The sequence below is a fragment of the Lepeophtheirus salmonis genome, chromosome 5 (genome assembly GCF_016086655.4).
Source record: "Lepeophtheirus salmonis chromosome 5, UVic_Lsal_1.4, whole genome shotgun sequence".
NCBI lineage: Eukaryota > Metazoa > Arthropoda > Copepoda > Siphonostomatoida > Caligidae > Lepeophtheirus > Lepeophtheirus salmonis.
The window spans coordinates 7,680,102-7,696,421 of NC_052135.2; the positions used below are offsets into that span (position 1 = coordinate 7,680,102).

Here is a 16,320-nt window from a genome sequence, read left to right on the forward strand (position 1 = left end):
AATTCCCTCATCTCACTTGATACGTCATGGCTATTTCATAATTTATTATTTTTGGTATTTAAATGAAGTAATAAGTGGGTCTTAAAGAAAGGATCTGTGTAAAGAAAAAACTAAGTTTCCTGATTAGAAAAGGAAAAACGGTTGACGTGCGTGCTCTTTCTTCTTTTTTGTTGATTATTTAATAAGTCGTGGTGGGGTTGTTAACATCTCCCTCTAAAAGAAGAAGATTTATTCCCTAAATTTAGTTTTAATTGTTTTGAAAATGCATAATAGTATATCTATTTAAATAAAATAAAATATTTTCCTCTCACTAATGCTATTTTAAATGTAGCAGATTCTCTTCTTTATTAGAGTGATTCATTTACTCGGCTCACTCACCCTTGTCCTTTTATTTTTACGAAAACTCTATATTATAATATTCTTATGCTCTTATTCCAAAACGACAACAAAACAATTCCTAGATGAGCCTCCATCCTATATATGTATATAATTTAGTCATTTTATTGGTAATATTATGAGTATATATTTTGGCTATCATATAAGTACTGGAGTCAGCACAAAAATATTGACATTGTGACGATATGTACTTATTTATGTAGTGGATAATAACTTTCTAGTACTATCTACAAAAATAAATAAATAATAATTTAGGGAAAATATGCCTCTAGCAAAAACGTAGAAATGTCTTTGACAAAAATGGAAATATATTAATTAAAAACTTGGAAATTACATAATATTTCATTTAAAAACAATTACAAATACATTTTATAGCAGTGAAGAGGATGGCCACTCGTTGCTGATTTGTAGAAGAGGATTAATCCAGAAATAGAAGTTTATGTACTCATTTGATATGGGATATTATACATATATATTATGTATAATACATAAATAAATATAATTTTGATAAGTGCTCGAAGCTTTTTTTTGATCCCCTCTCCCCAATGTATTTGTATAAAAGAACAATATACACACATTTTTTTGCTTATCCCATCTCTTTGATGTTAAAGCTATGAAAGAAATTACAATAGTTATTTTAAAAAAAATGTAATAAGACTTTTGATTAAATACATACATGGTTTTTTTCCCTACAGCTTTCACTTTCTTTTCCTGCCTCTATTATCTGGTCAAGAGCTATAAGGGAGGAAGGAGGGGGGCAACTGTTCAAAAATAGACATGAAATACAACCCATTTAAAACAAAATTTAATTAGATTATTTACAGTGTGTCCCTGCGAACCGTAAACAAATTTTCCCAATTTTAAGTTTATCAAGATTCTCAAAAGAATAAGGTGTTACACTTTATATAAGCAATTAAATCTCAAATCCCTTTGTCTCCACCATGGCCTCAATCCTAGGGGTGAAGGCTTTGTTGGTCTTCTGAACGTATTTCTTCGACATGACAGATTACTCCACCTCAACGGCAGCCATTATGGCATCCACATGGGAAGTGGCACAAGTATTCCTCTCGATGATGCCCCATTTTCCATACTCAAGAAAGTTACAGATTTTGGATAGCAGAGGCCACATAGACCAGGGATAGAACTTTACAAAAAATTATCAAAGCATACCACAATGAAACATTGTTGAAACAATACTATATTAATTTTATTTAACATATATTATCCCCGCAATTTTTTTTTTTTTGTATATTTTTAAAGTCTTAGAGTAATTAGAGAAAAAGAAGAATCGGCAAATCTTGTCATAACTCATTCCTGAGTAATGAAGCGCTGATAAAAAAAATATTTTGCCCACCATTTCAGAGGTTCTTCGTCTGATGAAGAAATTTGTTTTTGAAGAACTGTTTGTTTTTATTGCTCTATTAGTTGATTATACGGGGAAAAAATGGTAAAATATTTAGTAAGTCAATGAAAATTTTCCAAAGTTTCATTTACGATTCAGTGTAACAGTCTATTTATGTAACTCTTGATGCATATTAGTTATCTATCATATTGCATTGTTGACATATTTTCATATGCTTCTATGCATATAAATGACTTCTTTTTAAAGATCAATCCTTGTCAAAGCATATGCAAGTGTAAAATGGACATAGGTATTTGCATTAAGCATGGGTATTGATATTATTATTTTGCTATAAGTAATGATTGTTCAAGAGCCACTCATTTAGAGTATCTACAATATTGTTGCATCATGTATTGTTTTGACTACTTAGTTATTCTTTTGCTATCCGAAACCAAAATATCCTTTTTGAACAACATTGCATAAAGTGAGTCTGTTGCAAGTATTTTTATTTTGTTTGTTTATCTTTAATATTTGATGAGTATCCACATATTATGTATATTCATTATCATTGACATTTGCAATGTTAATCAATAAACCAATAACTACATAAGTCAACTACCAAATAAATCCTTCAGATTCAACATTTAGATACATAATTCTAGTACAGAATGGGGACCCAAAACTTGCAGTAGTATGATTAATTTACAAAAAAAACAACGAGATTTTTATCAAATTAAGAAAAGACAACTCATCACCATTGAGTGTTATGTTTAAATACTACCCGAGGGTCCATTAAAGTCTGAACACTAACTAATTAAATAATTACTGAAGATTGAGTGATTGAAATTAATTCCTATTTCGATAGATGAATGAGTTACAAAACAAACCTGACCTCACTGGCTCGTGTACAAGTCGAGAACATGACACTTGAATGTAATCGACAAGTTTCCATTCGTGCACTAGAAGCTGTTGAGCGTCTCCAGAAAGCTATCAAAAAGTGGGTGGAAAGAACCTTGTGAGGGTGGAGAGACTACTTTTAACAACATTATACGAAAGAAACCCATCTTCTCCGTTGTAAGACTATTTTAAATAAATTTTGAGTTCTTTTAAACTCTTTTTGACAATTTTGTGCTTCCTACAGCCCAGATGCCAGATGTCTGTCCATCATCCAAAAACAGGATGCCATGAGAGAGGACTACATCTATAGAGGGTACCAGGTCTTCTGCCTCAGCCTGGAAGCTAATAATTTTGTTGAAGTTAAATTGTGTATTATTATATTATTTTTTGTTAAAGTTTAAAATTCCAAGTTTTCAGATTTTAATATATTTTATATATAGGTATATTTTTTATTCAATATGACCTCCATCACAAGTAATAACAGTTTAGACACGCTGGCGAATAAATTGGAAGCTCTTGACGATGAAGGACGTGTTCATGACGTACCGCACTGTCATGATAGCAAGCGAATCTAAATTTGGATCAAAGGTGTGGCGGACATTATTCGCCAATACACCCCAAACTGCAAAATACAGGACCTTCAGATCAGATCTAGATGAAGGTCACATGGAGGCAGGCCATATTTATGCCATATTGTTGTTGGATAAGTTTTGGTTTTATTCTTGGATGTATGTGGCTCTAATGGACTTTTTGATGTTGTAGCCAGTCCGGGTTGGGATGTTAGAGGTCTCTACATCCTTCTCGGCTCTGTAACCAGCTTTTTTTTTGTTGCTGTTGCTCCGACATTGAATAAAAACAAAAATTTGTTTATTTTGGTACCAACTATCGTTTAGTTGCGTAATGAAAACTTGTAGTTAAAAATAACGGAGATAAAGTCATAAAATTTTGAGTCCCTACTGTACAGTACTAGGTTTTATTATTATGAATCTATAGTGCAGTGTTTTTTATATTTAATCTAGTTCTCAGGCATCTTTTAATTAATAAAAAAAAATCAGGATCATGGAGTAATTGTTGATATTAATCTAAATTTTAGTTATTTATACTAATGATTATTATGATTGTTTTACAACATTTGAAGCTCCTTTATCTTTTATAAATTCATAGGAAATCTTATTATGCTCCTTAATCTTAGGTGATATTAATACTAATATACTTACTATATTTTTGGAACAGCAAGAAAACATACCATCTGGACAAAAGCCATGACCTTCGATGGTTTAACTTTTATATGTGTTTTACTACATATATCCTTGCCCATATTAAAACTAGGAGATTCAAATGTTGACTCATCATTTGCATAATCTAGTCACTAGATTCTTAGTTTTGTAAATTTTTAATACCTGTTGTAAATACCAAATGTATAAAATATACTTAACAGATACTACATTTTAGATGGCTAAATATCTTTAACTAAGTGCTATACTGTGCAATCTGGTTTGTATTGTATAATAATGTTTACTTTTCAGGGATATACAACTATTTTATTAACCTAAGAGATGATACAGTTTACTAAAAAAGTGACTATATACTATGTAGTACATGTAATTATTGAAGTAAAATATTCTTAAAACTATAGTTGTTAAAAACTATTAATATGGATTTTAAATAATAGTTATTGTCAAATAGTCATAATTTCTATTGATGAATGCAACACAGCATGACAGATAGAGTAGCAGGGTTGTGTACTAATAGATTCATAGCACGTTGAAGTTAGCATATTATCGCTTCTGAAGCATGGAAAATTAAAATTTTAATCTATGGTTACCTCCAGAAAGTAAAACAAAAATTTTTGTTTTTTTCAGTTTGCCTCTTAATATGTTTTTGTGCTGCGTCAACAAAATTTATTTTTTATGTTTTTTTGAAAAATAAACAGCTTTTTACCATGTATGTCATACAAACATCTGATTTGGCAAAAATGTTAGTTGGATCTTAGAATTTTTTACAAGTTATAATTTGTACAATTTATAATTTTTTCATCTCATAACGTCTTATTTAATCCTAACACGAGTCATTTTATTTACTAAATATACACTGATTCAATTATATATTTCATTTTTATCCATTAAAAATACTAATTCGTTATACACATATCTAGGAGTGATAGAACCGTGGATCTGAGGATTACATATGTCCAATCCGTCATAAATTACACTCTTGATGAATTGACCATATATTTTCAATCATTGCATTCTACTTTCCTATCATTAGGATCATAAATCCTTCGAAATATTGCATCTCATTCTTTGGTTGCAACTTCTAAAATTAGTAACATGTACACAGAATATACACAGGGTCGGGATTTTAAGTTTTTATACCTCAATATCTTGGCAACCCTGAGATCTATGTTTATGAAAGTGTGCTCAAAACCCTTAGCTGATGTAACTGTATGAGATGTCTTCAGAGTACAAACGTAGTGCAGCCATTATTGTAAGCCTCTTTCTCGGGCGCAATTTCAAGGGGAATATTGAATGTATGAAGTTATCCTAATCAACTGTTACCAGGGCTTTGAAGAAGTCTGATGGGTGGGGAAACTTGTAAGTACGACTTTAAGCCTTATTTTTTCGGATTTTAAATCCTAATCTATATATATAATCTAGGAAATTTAAAATATTAAGTAGAACAGAGTATGTATTGATTTGTGTTATGAAAGAATCCACATCATAAAAGAGGATCTAATAAGTCTAAAACGGAAGGAAGCTCAACAGTTGAAATAAATTTATTTTTATTTAGAAATCAAAGTATCAATATATTCAAAGTAGCTTTTCCCCTGTTCCCCTGTGAATTCCCTTTTTTTTCCTTTCATGAAATAATATGCTTTGGTTTTCTTTTTATAAATACAGGGTAGTCCAAAAAATTTAGAGCATAAATTTTAAAGCTTTCGTTATTAGTTGTTGCAGTTCCAGCAAAAGTCGATGCTTCTTACTTACTTATTTAGTATACACAATATGCATATTTAAGAGTGATATAAGTTTATTTGTTAGTCCCCAGGATTACGGCAAAAGTTCCATTTTGATCAAACTTGATACCAAGATTACATATGGTCACAGTAAGAGGCCATTAAATTTTGATAAGTCAAAGTTTGAGGTAGCACAAAACATAACAAATCCATAGTCAACCTTAACTTTGTAAAAAATGAGATGCAAAGGTCCATTTGATTTTAGGTTAAAGCTTGTACTCCACCAAGTGCCCCTTCCGGTTAAATATGTTTCATTTTTGGGATTCCTTTTTTATCAAGTTACCTAACGGAGCGTTAAAAATGTTGTCAAAAAAAAAAGAAGGCTATATTAAGTGGGGTTTCCCCCATTTTTTGTTAAATAATGCTCTTTAATAAATGTACAATTTTCCTAAAGGCTGTATAAAAAGACCATTTCAAAAATTCAAATATTCATACAAAAATATGTATTGAAGTAAATCATGAATTTAATTTTTCCAATTATTCTTTTTGGAATTTTTCTCAAAATTTATTCCTTGGCAGCAATGTAAGCCATAATACAATACCTAAAAATGTCACACATGTATTTCACTGTGGCAAGTTCGGTGAACTAGGTGGTGTAACCACTTTGGAGCATACTCCCTTGGATCCTAATTTGTCTATGATGTACTTCTGTATGCCATTGAGTCTAACCTTAGTTACCGATACCATAGATTATGTTAAGAGTAGGAAATACCTTTTGGGCCAGCAAGTTCTTGTACTGCGGCATATTAACAGTCCCCTTTTTCCAGAATAATGGAAACGTATTTCCGTCAGAACCCACAACATCAAACGTGTTGGCAGAAGCTGAGTGGAGTGTTTTGTTTTCACAATGAATTGATGCCTCCAGATCTCAAGGTCTCGAGGCAATATATCTGGTGTTTCTTGAGTTTAACAAATCATCAACAATAAATATTTAATCCTTGTTTTAGTTTGTTTATAATTTTCTTGCATCTGTCAAGTATTTTCTCGCATTGTTGGGCTGTCAGTTCTTGAGCTGTGGATTTTTGAAATTTTTTCCAAACAGCAGAATCTCATCTAGACATGGCCAATGATATCGTTGGTTCGAACATTTCTTGGAGGAGGAAAAATAACGAGCTTGTTCTTGTTTCAAAATCCCACATTATTGAATAATAAAGGCGGGAATGATAACGTTCTTGATTGATAGAAGAAGTTCTGATAGATGTTTTTTGCAAAAAAAACCCATTCAACCCCCCCCAACCTTTTTTGAAAAAAATACAAGTACAGGTTCTCGATTTTTGTCAATGTTCAATGCCTTAGCAATCTGATGGATGTTGCTATGGAGAGCAACTTCAATTTTGGCCGTTTATTGCATTGATGTTGGCATCTATGCGTACTGAATGTGGCCTCCCATTCTGAGGACGATCAGAATAGTTCTTTGTGACATTGTAATTCTTATTGACTTTGTACACCAGACTTGTGGATACAGATAAATATTCAGCAATGTCCTAGATCTTGTCTCCAGCGTCAATGCCGCAGTGATTTTTTTCTTACCTCCTCTATAATTTCACAAATTGTTTTTTATTAAGCTAAGTAGACTCTAAGGGTCACAAAAAAAAACAACTTTTACATTCATACAATTTATTATTCTTCATGAGAGTTGGGCAATTTTAAAAGTACATTACTTTTGTGCTGCTTGAAATCATTGGCGCCGACTTTTGGTTCATACGGGTTCATAAATTCTACAAGTTTCAATTTCATCGTCTTACAATGCATTATTCAATTACATAATTCTCCATTCTAATGATGAAATATACATTAATACATTAATCATTTGATTTTGACCTATTAAATTTAGATGTTCATTATTTATATAAATGAAATACAAATGTGGGCATTTTATCTTTACTATGTACCAGAGAATACTTTTTTTGAGTAATTTGTATCAAAATATACAGAAATTGTACCATTGATAGACAAGGATCATTCATAAAATATTCAATTATTGGATGATCCTCATCCGAAATAAAGTAAAATCTTCATTTAAATGTATTACACTCATTACTCATTTTCTGATTGGAACTTGTACAAGTTGCTCATATAAGCTGAAACTAGTACAAAATGGTACTTGTAGAAAAACATATACAATAAACTAATTGCATTACTGTGTCAATAATTTTTGAGGCAAAGCCCCCCCCAAATGAATTGATCTAGCAACGCCCCTGCTGTACAATATTCATTTTATCTTGCTTTAAATTATCTAGAGTATGTACAATGACGTTATGGCTGATCCATCCTACAAAATATAAGTAAGCTTGTATATTGTAAGATGTACATCAAGTTGGTTATGTAGGATTGAGTAAGTGGAAAAGGAAATGAGTCAAAATGATGAGCAAATATTTGAATAAACTCCATTTCCCCTGCTCAAAATAAAAGTAGAGTGAATAAGACGGACGGAAGATATATGAAATATGTAAATATACATACATTTATATATATTAAATAAAACAATTTCGTTCATTCTCCTTCACTCTATTTCTTTTTCAAAGTACCATTTTAAGGTTGTCAGTTTATTCTTTGTTGTGTATATTCAAGCTATATAGGTTGGGAGAAAAGTAATTTCGTATTTTTGCTTTATTTGATTACTTAATAAGAAGTGTTAAAATCATCCAATTTCAGCCAAATATGCTCTTTCCATTGGATAACTAGTTGCCAGCCAGAATCCACTTTAATGATTCCCTTTTCGTCGGAGCCCTTGTCCCTATAGGAAAAAAACATACTCGGACAAACAATTTTCACATGGCTCTGTTGAAGCCAAATTTGTACCCCCAAGCGCGTTGGCCATAGACATGAAAAGGTAGTAGTCACTTGGTGCCAAGTCAGGACTGTAGGGTATATGGATAAAAACTTCCCATCCGAACTCACAGAGCTTCTGGCGCGTCATCAAAGATGTGTACTGCCTGGAGTTGTCTTGATGATGTCTTTTTGTCTCCTATTCACCAATGCTGGCAGCTTCAAACGATCGAGTTGTTCACAGTAAAGGACAAAATTGAGCAGATAAAATTGCTCAAACCACTGTTTTGCATCACAAGCCGAAAGTATGTCGACCCTGTATACATCGAAAATTATCTTGGTTGTTTCCGACGTATTTTTCCCTTACAGGAAGTAAAAATGTAAATTATGTCGAATTTCTTCCTTTCAGACCTCCGTACTTGACGCACGATAATTCACGACTGACCCGGCCAAGCGTAATACTTTCTCAAAAGAGTTTGTATTATACACTCACACCTTTATAATACCATATCGTAGAATTCAATATGGACAATATTGAACAAGATATACTTAGTTAAATAAAGGCAGGAAATACGAAATTATTTTTTCCTCAATTTAATATATGTATTTCAATGTAGGGACATACTTGAAAATAAAAGCCCTGTTTGTGTATATTTGTGTGTTGTCTAAAAAATTGTTCAAGATTAACATAAACTTCATGAAAATGATTATTTTCTATCCTGTTATCATTTCCATTAATTTATTCTTCTCGGAAATGAAACAGGGTAAATAGTGAAGGGAATAAATTCTATTAAAAATTGGTAATTAATAAGCGATATTTATGTAAACCTTATATAAGAAGTGCTTTTATAAGTCACAAATTAAATACATGAGGAAGTTTTTTTTCCTCATAAGGATGGCACAAATGATACAAATCTCATTTATTTAGAGAAATCTTACATCTTACAACCATTTGACCTACAAAAAGCACAATTATGGAAAGGAAATGAAGTCTCCGTTTAATTAATTCTGGTAAACTCCAAACACAATATATATTCTACTCCAGATCAGCTTTACCATGAGTGGAAGTTAGAACAAAGATAAATCTGTTAAGTGTAGGACCTTTTATTTTTTAAATGGTCATTAAATATGGAATTTGTTTTTTACCATTTTTTATAAACAAAAACAAAAATTCAGGACACTTTTTGTGTCAAGGTGACATTTTTTTTTAGAAAAAGGCTACTACTTAAATAAAAAATGAAATGAAGTCTTTTCTGAAGAGAAAACACGTGTATTATTTTTGTCTGTGATTTGAAATTGTTTTTTCAAGGACATAAGCAATGGTGTTTGAATTTATCTTTGTGTTGTGTTTGTCTATTGTTGAGGGAGTGTCAGACAACTTCGTTTTTGTGCTTTATCATTTTTGGAAGGCCGCCTTTGGGTAGTGAAACCCAATGATTGATATTACTCCTATATATATTCCTTTCAACTATAATGATTGATGGATTACAGAGTAACCATATAGTCTTACGGAAAAAGCTATTGACAAGGATGTCCTATATCTACGTTACTGTTTTTGGCTGCAATAGAATAATTAAGTTGAACACTTATGTTGAAATATGGAGGTCTTGGTGTTTCCATAGGCAGTAAAAAGCATTTGATTGATCTTTATGCAGATGAGCTTACACTGATGGTAGAGGGAAATTCGGATTTCGGTTGGGATCTTACTCTGTAAAACATTACACTAAACAAGCATATGAAATCATTTATAGCTTTAATTTTGACTTTATCGATTACTTTTGAATTGAAAAAACTACTTTTCAAAATTCGAAAACAAATTTGTTACATCCATATACCTATATTGTATACAAATTGTAAAAGTAACAATTTATATGACTAGTCAATGAAGTAGTTAATAGCTATATTACTATATCATTTAATTTTGATCCATTATAATTACTCATTTATTATTTTTTTAAGGGTAATAAAATGCCAGACATTTAAACATTATAACGTGCCATATAACTTTTATCATTTATTAACATCCAAGTAAAAACTGATATGTTATTTGCAAAACTCCGTCTATGGTCATTTTTCCTAAATGAAATACCATTTACTTTCTATGTTAAAGTCAAAAATGGTCAAAATTAAATTTAATGAAATTTAATAACTGTTGCATTCATACTTTAATATGTGTTATTTATGAATTTTGTACCACAAAGTGCAAAAAAATCCATAATTAGTTTCCAACAATAGGAATTTAATTCTAAGCTTACATATATTATAACAATTTCCTTTTATTAAGGATGTTAATATTCTTTTGTTGTAGTGATGATGTCAGCATGCTGAGTCAGCATTATTTCATCATTCTTTCAGCTCTATATCTCAATTTTGTTTAAAAGTGATGGTCCATATTGCGTGTTTGACCTTTTGTGTCACTTTGACCTTTTTGACCTTTTTGTTTCTTGCTATATGACATAATTTGACCTTGGGGTTCTTGCTATATAAAACATATTTATTAAAACTACATAATGACACTCATTTGAGCTCTGTAGCTCAGTATGCTACAAAATTATTCTCTATTATGTATTATATTAGGCTGATCCTATTCCATATAAATACTATTCAGCCTTTATTAACCTAAAATAAGTATTATTCCATCAGTTAGTTAACTCCCGGCTCAGAACTTACTCTTTTTTAAAACGAATTTATTTCAACTATACAATATATATATAAAATATAATTAAATCAGATGAATTGTATGTCTGTTTTTTCAACCTATATACACATTTTAGTATAAAGTTATCTTTCCCATACAGACCTTAAATACTCTACCAGATATGTAGAAACTCATAAAACAAAAAGCAGCTACAAAAATGAAATAAATTAAACATAAATACATAGAATAACAAATGTAGACAAATAAGCTATATCATTAATCTGTAGTTTTTTTTTATTATTTCCTTTATACTTAAGATAGTCCAATAAGAACCAAAGCTGTGACAATATTAGAGCATTTGTATTAATTCTCACCAATTTTCTTAGTAAAATAACCTAAGAACAATTGAAAAATCATGTATTATCATGTTGTTTGTGACATCACAATTAATGCATTGAATATTAAATAATAGCTCTCCTTTACAAATTTTAGAATTGAGCTTTAATTTTTTTTCTATCACTATCACATTTTCCCTTAATTATAGAAAGAGCTAAGCCCGATTATTTGATTTTATGTATAAAGCAACTCTTGATGGTTTTGTATTTTCTCATAGAAGGTATTTCCAAGGCATCTTATGGCTAAGATCCGGAAATATTTGATTTGATATCACCAAAATATAAACTTACTTTCATCCCAATTATGTCAAGAGAGAACCTTCCTTGGTTTAAGTTTGTTGATATTTTAATGGTAACTTGATGTAATTTGATTGAGAAATTGAATCTATAAAGTTCAGGAAACTTACGATGGCCCTCCCTGGTCGCCCTATCTATACACTTAATTTGGAAATATTGTATAGTGGAAGACCCAGTTTGTTGATGGCAATTTCTGACATATCATCATAGAGAATATTATCTGACTCCGCAATGGAGCCGTATTATTTTCCGATTTTTAGCCGAATAAAAGACCAACATGTTCCTTCCAAAGGTTCATCCTCGGTTTGATGATCTAAATCTCTAACGACTGCAGTTGATGGTATTCACTCTGAGGCGGGATAAATGATCATCCTTCGGAGGCGGATCCTCCAACGGGGAAGTCACAATTATGCCAAAGATTATTGATTATCACGTTATTTTTTCTTTTTACGTGGAAGGAGGATGGAGATTCGTAAATTTCATGGGCTACATTAACGGCCGGTCAATTATTTTATGCTGTAGGTGTACTTGTGTAACTTTTTGAATGTTCCATTGCCCTCTTACTACTAGCGTACATCAATTGTTTAACAGCGAACTTGGAGCGCCTGAAAAAACTGTACTTACGCAGGTAGGACATAACCTGTAGTATTTGGCATCAATTAAAAGCTAAGTATTTATTCCACAACTGTGGAAAAGGCATAGTCTCCATGTTGCGATCCCCATCGGGTGAGACAATGTTCAGATTGTAAACATCATAAGCCTGGACAAGTCTTTGGTCTGGAGAGTCAGGAAGTAAATTCATGCCAAAGGCGATTTTATTGAACACTAATAATTTTTATTTATTGGCCTTTCATTAGGCATTGGTTTTTTTTTATTTATAAAAATCGGATGATTTTTTTTTGGGAGAAATTCGAAAAATCGTGTTGGTTGTTAAATTAAGGTTCCACCCTGTAATATGGATTTATCGAACAACACTAACCAATGTGTATTTCCACGTTTTTGCAACTGCATTATAGTCAATAAATAGATTGCTTACCTGTTATCATTCAATGATGCATAAGTTATAAGGTGTTTTCCACTCCAAACTAGTGATATATTATAAATATATTTTACCACATGCACAAAGGAATTGCATAATTTAATCTACAAGAGAAAAAGGGGGATATAAGTTAGAAAAGTATTTTAATTAAAAAATGGTCATAATGTTCATTTTTATTTAGTTTTAATTAGCAAGTTAATTCAATATTTTCATATCGTTAATATTCCATTCCTTCTACTCAATTTAATACATGAAGTATATTTAATTACATTCAAATATTGTCAAAGAACATGATTTTATTTGAATCGGAGTAATAATTACAATAATATATACATTATTTATAATTCAAAGTCCAAAGAAATTATTTTCTTTCAACTACATTTAATATAAATATATTTATATATATTTTTACAAAAAAAAACCAAAAAAAGAAACACACAAACTTTTTATAGCTTATCTTAGGAGAAGATATATAAAAAAAGATGAGAAGAGGGGGAAAAGGGGAAGTCGAAGAAGAAAACAGCAATATATCATTTTTCTTTTTTCCTTTTTTTTTTCTTGTCAGAAGTTTTTAAATCATGTGTGAAAGAATCATGATTGGAAGTTTTTTTTATTGCCTCTGGACCATACCTACGCCCTTTCATATGTATGAAGGTATATTCCTATGAGAGAAGAAGTAAAAAGATTTTTAAAAAATAGGCAAATCAGTTCGTACTGTTGATTCAAATAATCTACAAGTAGTGTTGGATCGGTCCTAGGACTGATTTCTTGGTCAAACTTCTCTCCCACACCGCTTCTTTTATTGTATCACGCACCCTTTCCCCCAAAAAGAAACAGAACCCCAAATCATCTGGTAATTACCCAAATAAGTCAATCACACCAAAGTACTATTTATTTCTTAAGGTCTTCAAGACTATTCCTCTACAATTTTCAAAATAAATTTACATATATCTCATAATATTAAAATCCTAGATAGTATTTTATTCGATACTGCGTTATAATATTTCCTAGTAATATTTTATTAAAAGCACAGCTAGACATTTGTATTTCTATATGATACCCAATATTTATTTATATAAATATTAAGATGGTCAGTTTATATTTACATATATATACGGCCAGGGATCAGCAAGAAATTGTATTCCAGTCCTTTTGGAAAAGGAGTAAACGTCATCATAACTTATTTGTTCGTTTGTTTATCGGCAAGAATAACTTCAGCGACTCAAATGATGTGGTTAATAGTTACTAAGTAATTTCAGCTCGCGTAGTTTCCACAAAAGACCAATAAGGACTATTATTGGATCAATTCTAAAACTGATTGCATAATCAGTCTCACCCCCTACTCCTTCCAGTCTGTTTTTTTATCGGTTCCGATCCTTTTTAACATTCAACAGTCCTGAGGATGGATATCTCAGTCCTAGCTATTTTTATGGGTATTCTTCACTCATAGCCAGGATTGAATAATAAAAAAGAAAGATAATAATAAATGATAGCAAGAAGCACACGTATTAATAAGACTATTTTCTTATTCTTTATATACAAATATTAATATAACTGACATCAATGAACATTATATAGAGTACACCCTGTATACACACTGGATGCTAAATGCATAACCCTACGATATTTCATTAATACATTGTTACTTCTTAGATCAAAATATGTTGATAATATATATCATTGAACACTTTACCATACACAGTACATCTGGTGAATCGTTCTCATATATCCATACATATATTTATACAGACAAACCTTATTTAATTAATATAAATAACATTGGACAGATCATTAGACATAACGTATCTCAGAACCTTTCCTCCAAAAAGAAATAGAAAAAACACCCAAAATCAGTTCCTAGTTTGCATATTCCCACAAATATGGAACTATTATTCAATAATATTTGATAATTTTTACAGCTTAATAAGAAATAATTTGAATCCAACCAATCAATAAAACAATACTGATTAGATGAAATGAAGAAGAAACATCGACTGCTGACAAACAAATATTAATATAAATATTGTGTTGTAAGTGGTTGATTATTATGCTTCTTTTCTCATAATCAATGTTCTGATCGAAAGGTTTAGGATATATTGGCATTATAAGAAAAAGGATGGGACTGTTATTCATCAAAAAATAAGGGTATGTTCCATGCTGAGCAAGATGAAATAATAATTTCAATTACATTAAATCAGTGTTCAAAGTAATTACACTTGGCACAAGTATAGATGCAAAATTAAAGCAACTACTTGCGTGTAATTGTATTTTGAACAGGTTTTTTTATCTTGCAAGGCTGTTATCATTATTTGTTCATTCTTGAGGAGAGAACACCTAAGTATACAATGATAACTATTGTTGGGATCATAAATGAAGAACAGCTACGTGGAATATTTCTTGGGGAGCTAGAAGTGTAAATCCTTGTTGGACTTAGAGTAGAGTTGAAGATCAACATCCGAATAATTCCTTCTTATATCATTGCTATGTAAAGGATGGGATTTGTGTATATTTCCTTCCTCTGAAGGCTGCTTGCAGCTGATCTAATCAAACGACATGACAGCTATGCTGCTACACTTCAAATCGTCAGGGTTAGGATATGTTTTTTAATATACTGACTCTCCTGAGAATATATTACTTTATCAATAACTTATCAAAAATAATATCTACATATGTAGTTAGAAAACCCCGGAAAGTACATCATATAAAATACGAGTATGGAGCATTTTTACGTGACGTCATCATTGTTGATGCCCCAAACAATTAAGTTTGATAAGTATGAAAACAGGGTTTTTTTCCCCTTAATATCAAGGAAATGAGTAAAATTGTATGTCAAAATGGGACCAACAAACAAAAGGACTTACTGCCTATCACAAGTTTATCCCTCTAATTCCTAGTTTTATGAAATATCTGACCCTAAAATATATACAGGGTGTCCACGATAAATTGGAACTATCTTAAAATTCAACCTGCTTGATAAAAATGGAATTTGGAGTGTATTTGTTAATATGAAAAAGTTAAACATGATATTAAACAATAAGTTTATTCAACATGTCCTCCCTGAGCAGCTACCATCTTCTTCATCCTGCCCCTAAAGGATTTGCATGCCCTGATGACTTCCACGGAATCGACAGCATTCCACTCCCTCGTAATGGAGCCCTTAAGAGGCGCGATGCTCTTGTGGCTGACCTTGCACACCTCCCTCTCCAACTTCCCCTACCAGTAGTAATCACACAGATTGAGGTCGGGTGAGTTGGAGGGCCAGATGTTGCAATCCCAGAAAGTGATGTCGTGGGAGTTGAAGAGTGGTCCTCATGGCGATGTGTGCGGGCGCTGAGTCTTGTTGGAATATGAACTCCCTCCCAGCGGCCGTATCCTTCAACCAGGGGATGACAAATTCCTCCATGACTTGACCGTACCTTATCGCGTTAACCCTTTCCTTGGGATTGAAGAAGAAAGGAGACATCACCTCACCCGTGCTGCAGATGACACCCAGGGTCATCACGGAGGCCGGGAACTTTGTGGCGAAGACCG

The 16,320-nt window shown here is 31.6% G+C and overlaps 1 protein-coding gene across 1 annotated transcript in view; it reads right to left on the reverse strand.

Moving 5' to 3' along the window:
* The window catches only part of LOC121117763 (tetraspanin-9), a 194,707-nt gene that overhangs the window by 117,129 nt on the left and 61,258 nt on the right, over positions 1–16,320 (reverse strand). The window contains exon 2 of the mRNA XM_040712255.2: positions 12,787–12,893. The gene's annotated coding sequence lies outside the window, so the exon portion shown is untranslated. The remainder of the gene's footprint in view (positions 1–12,786; positions 12,894–16,320) is intronic.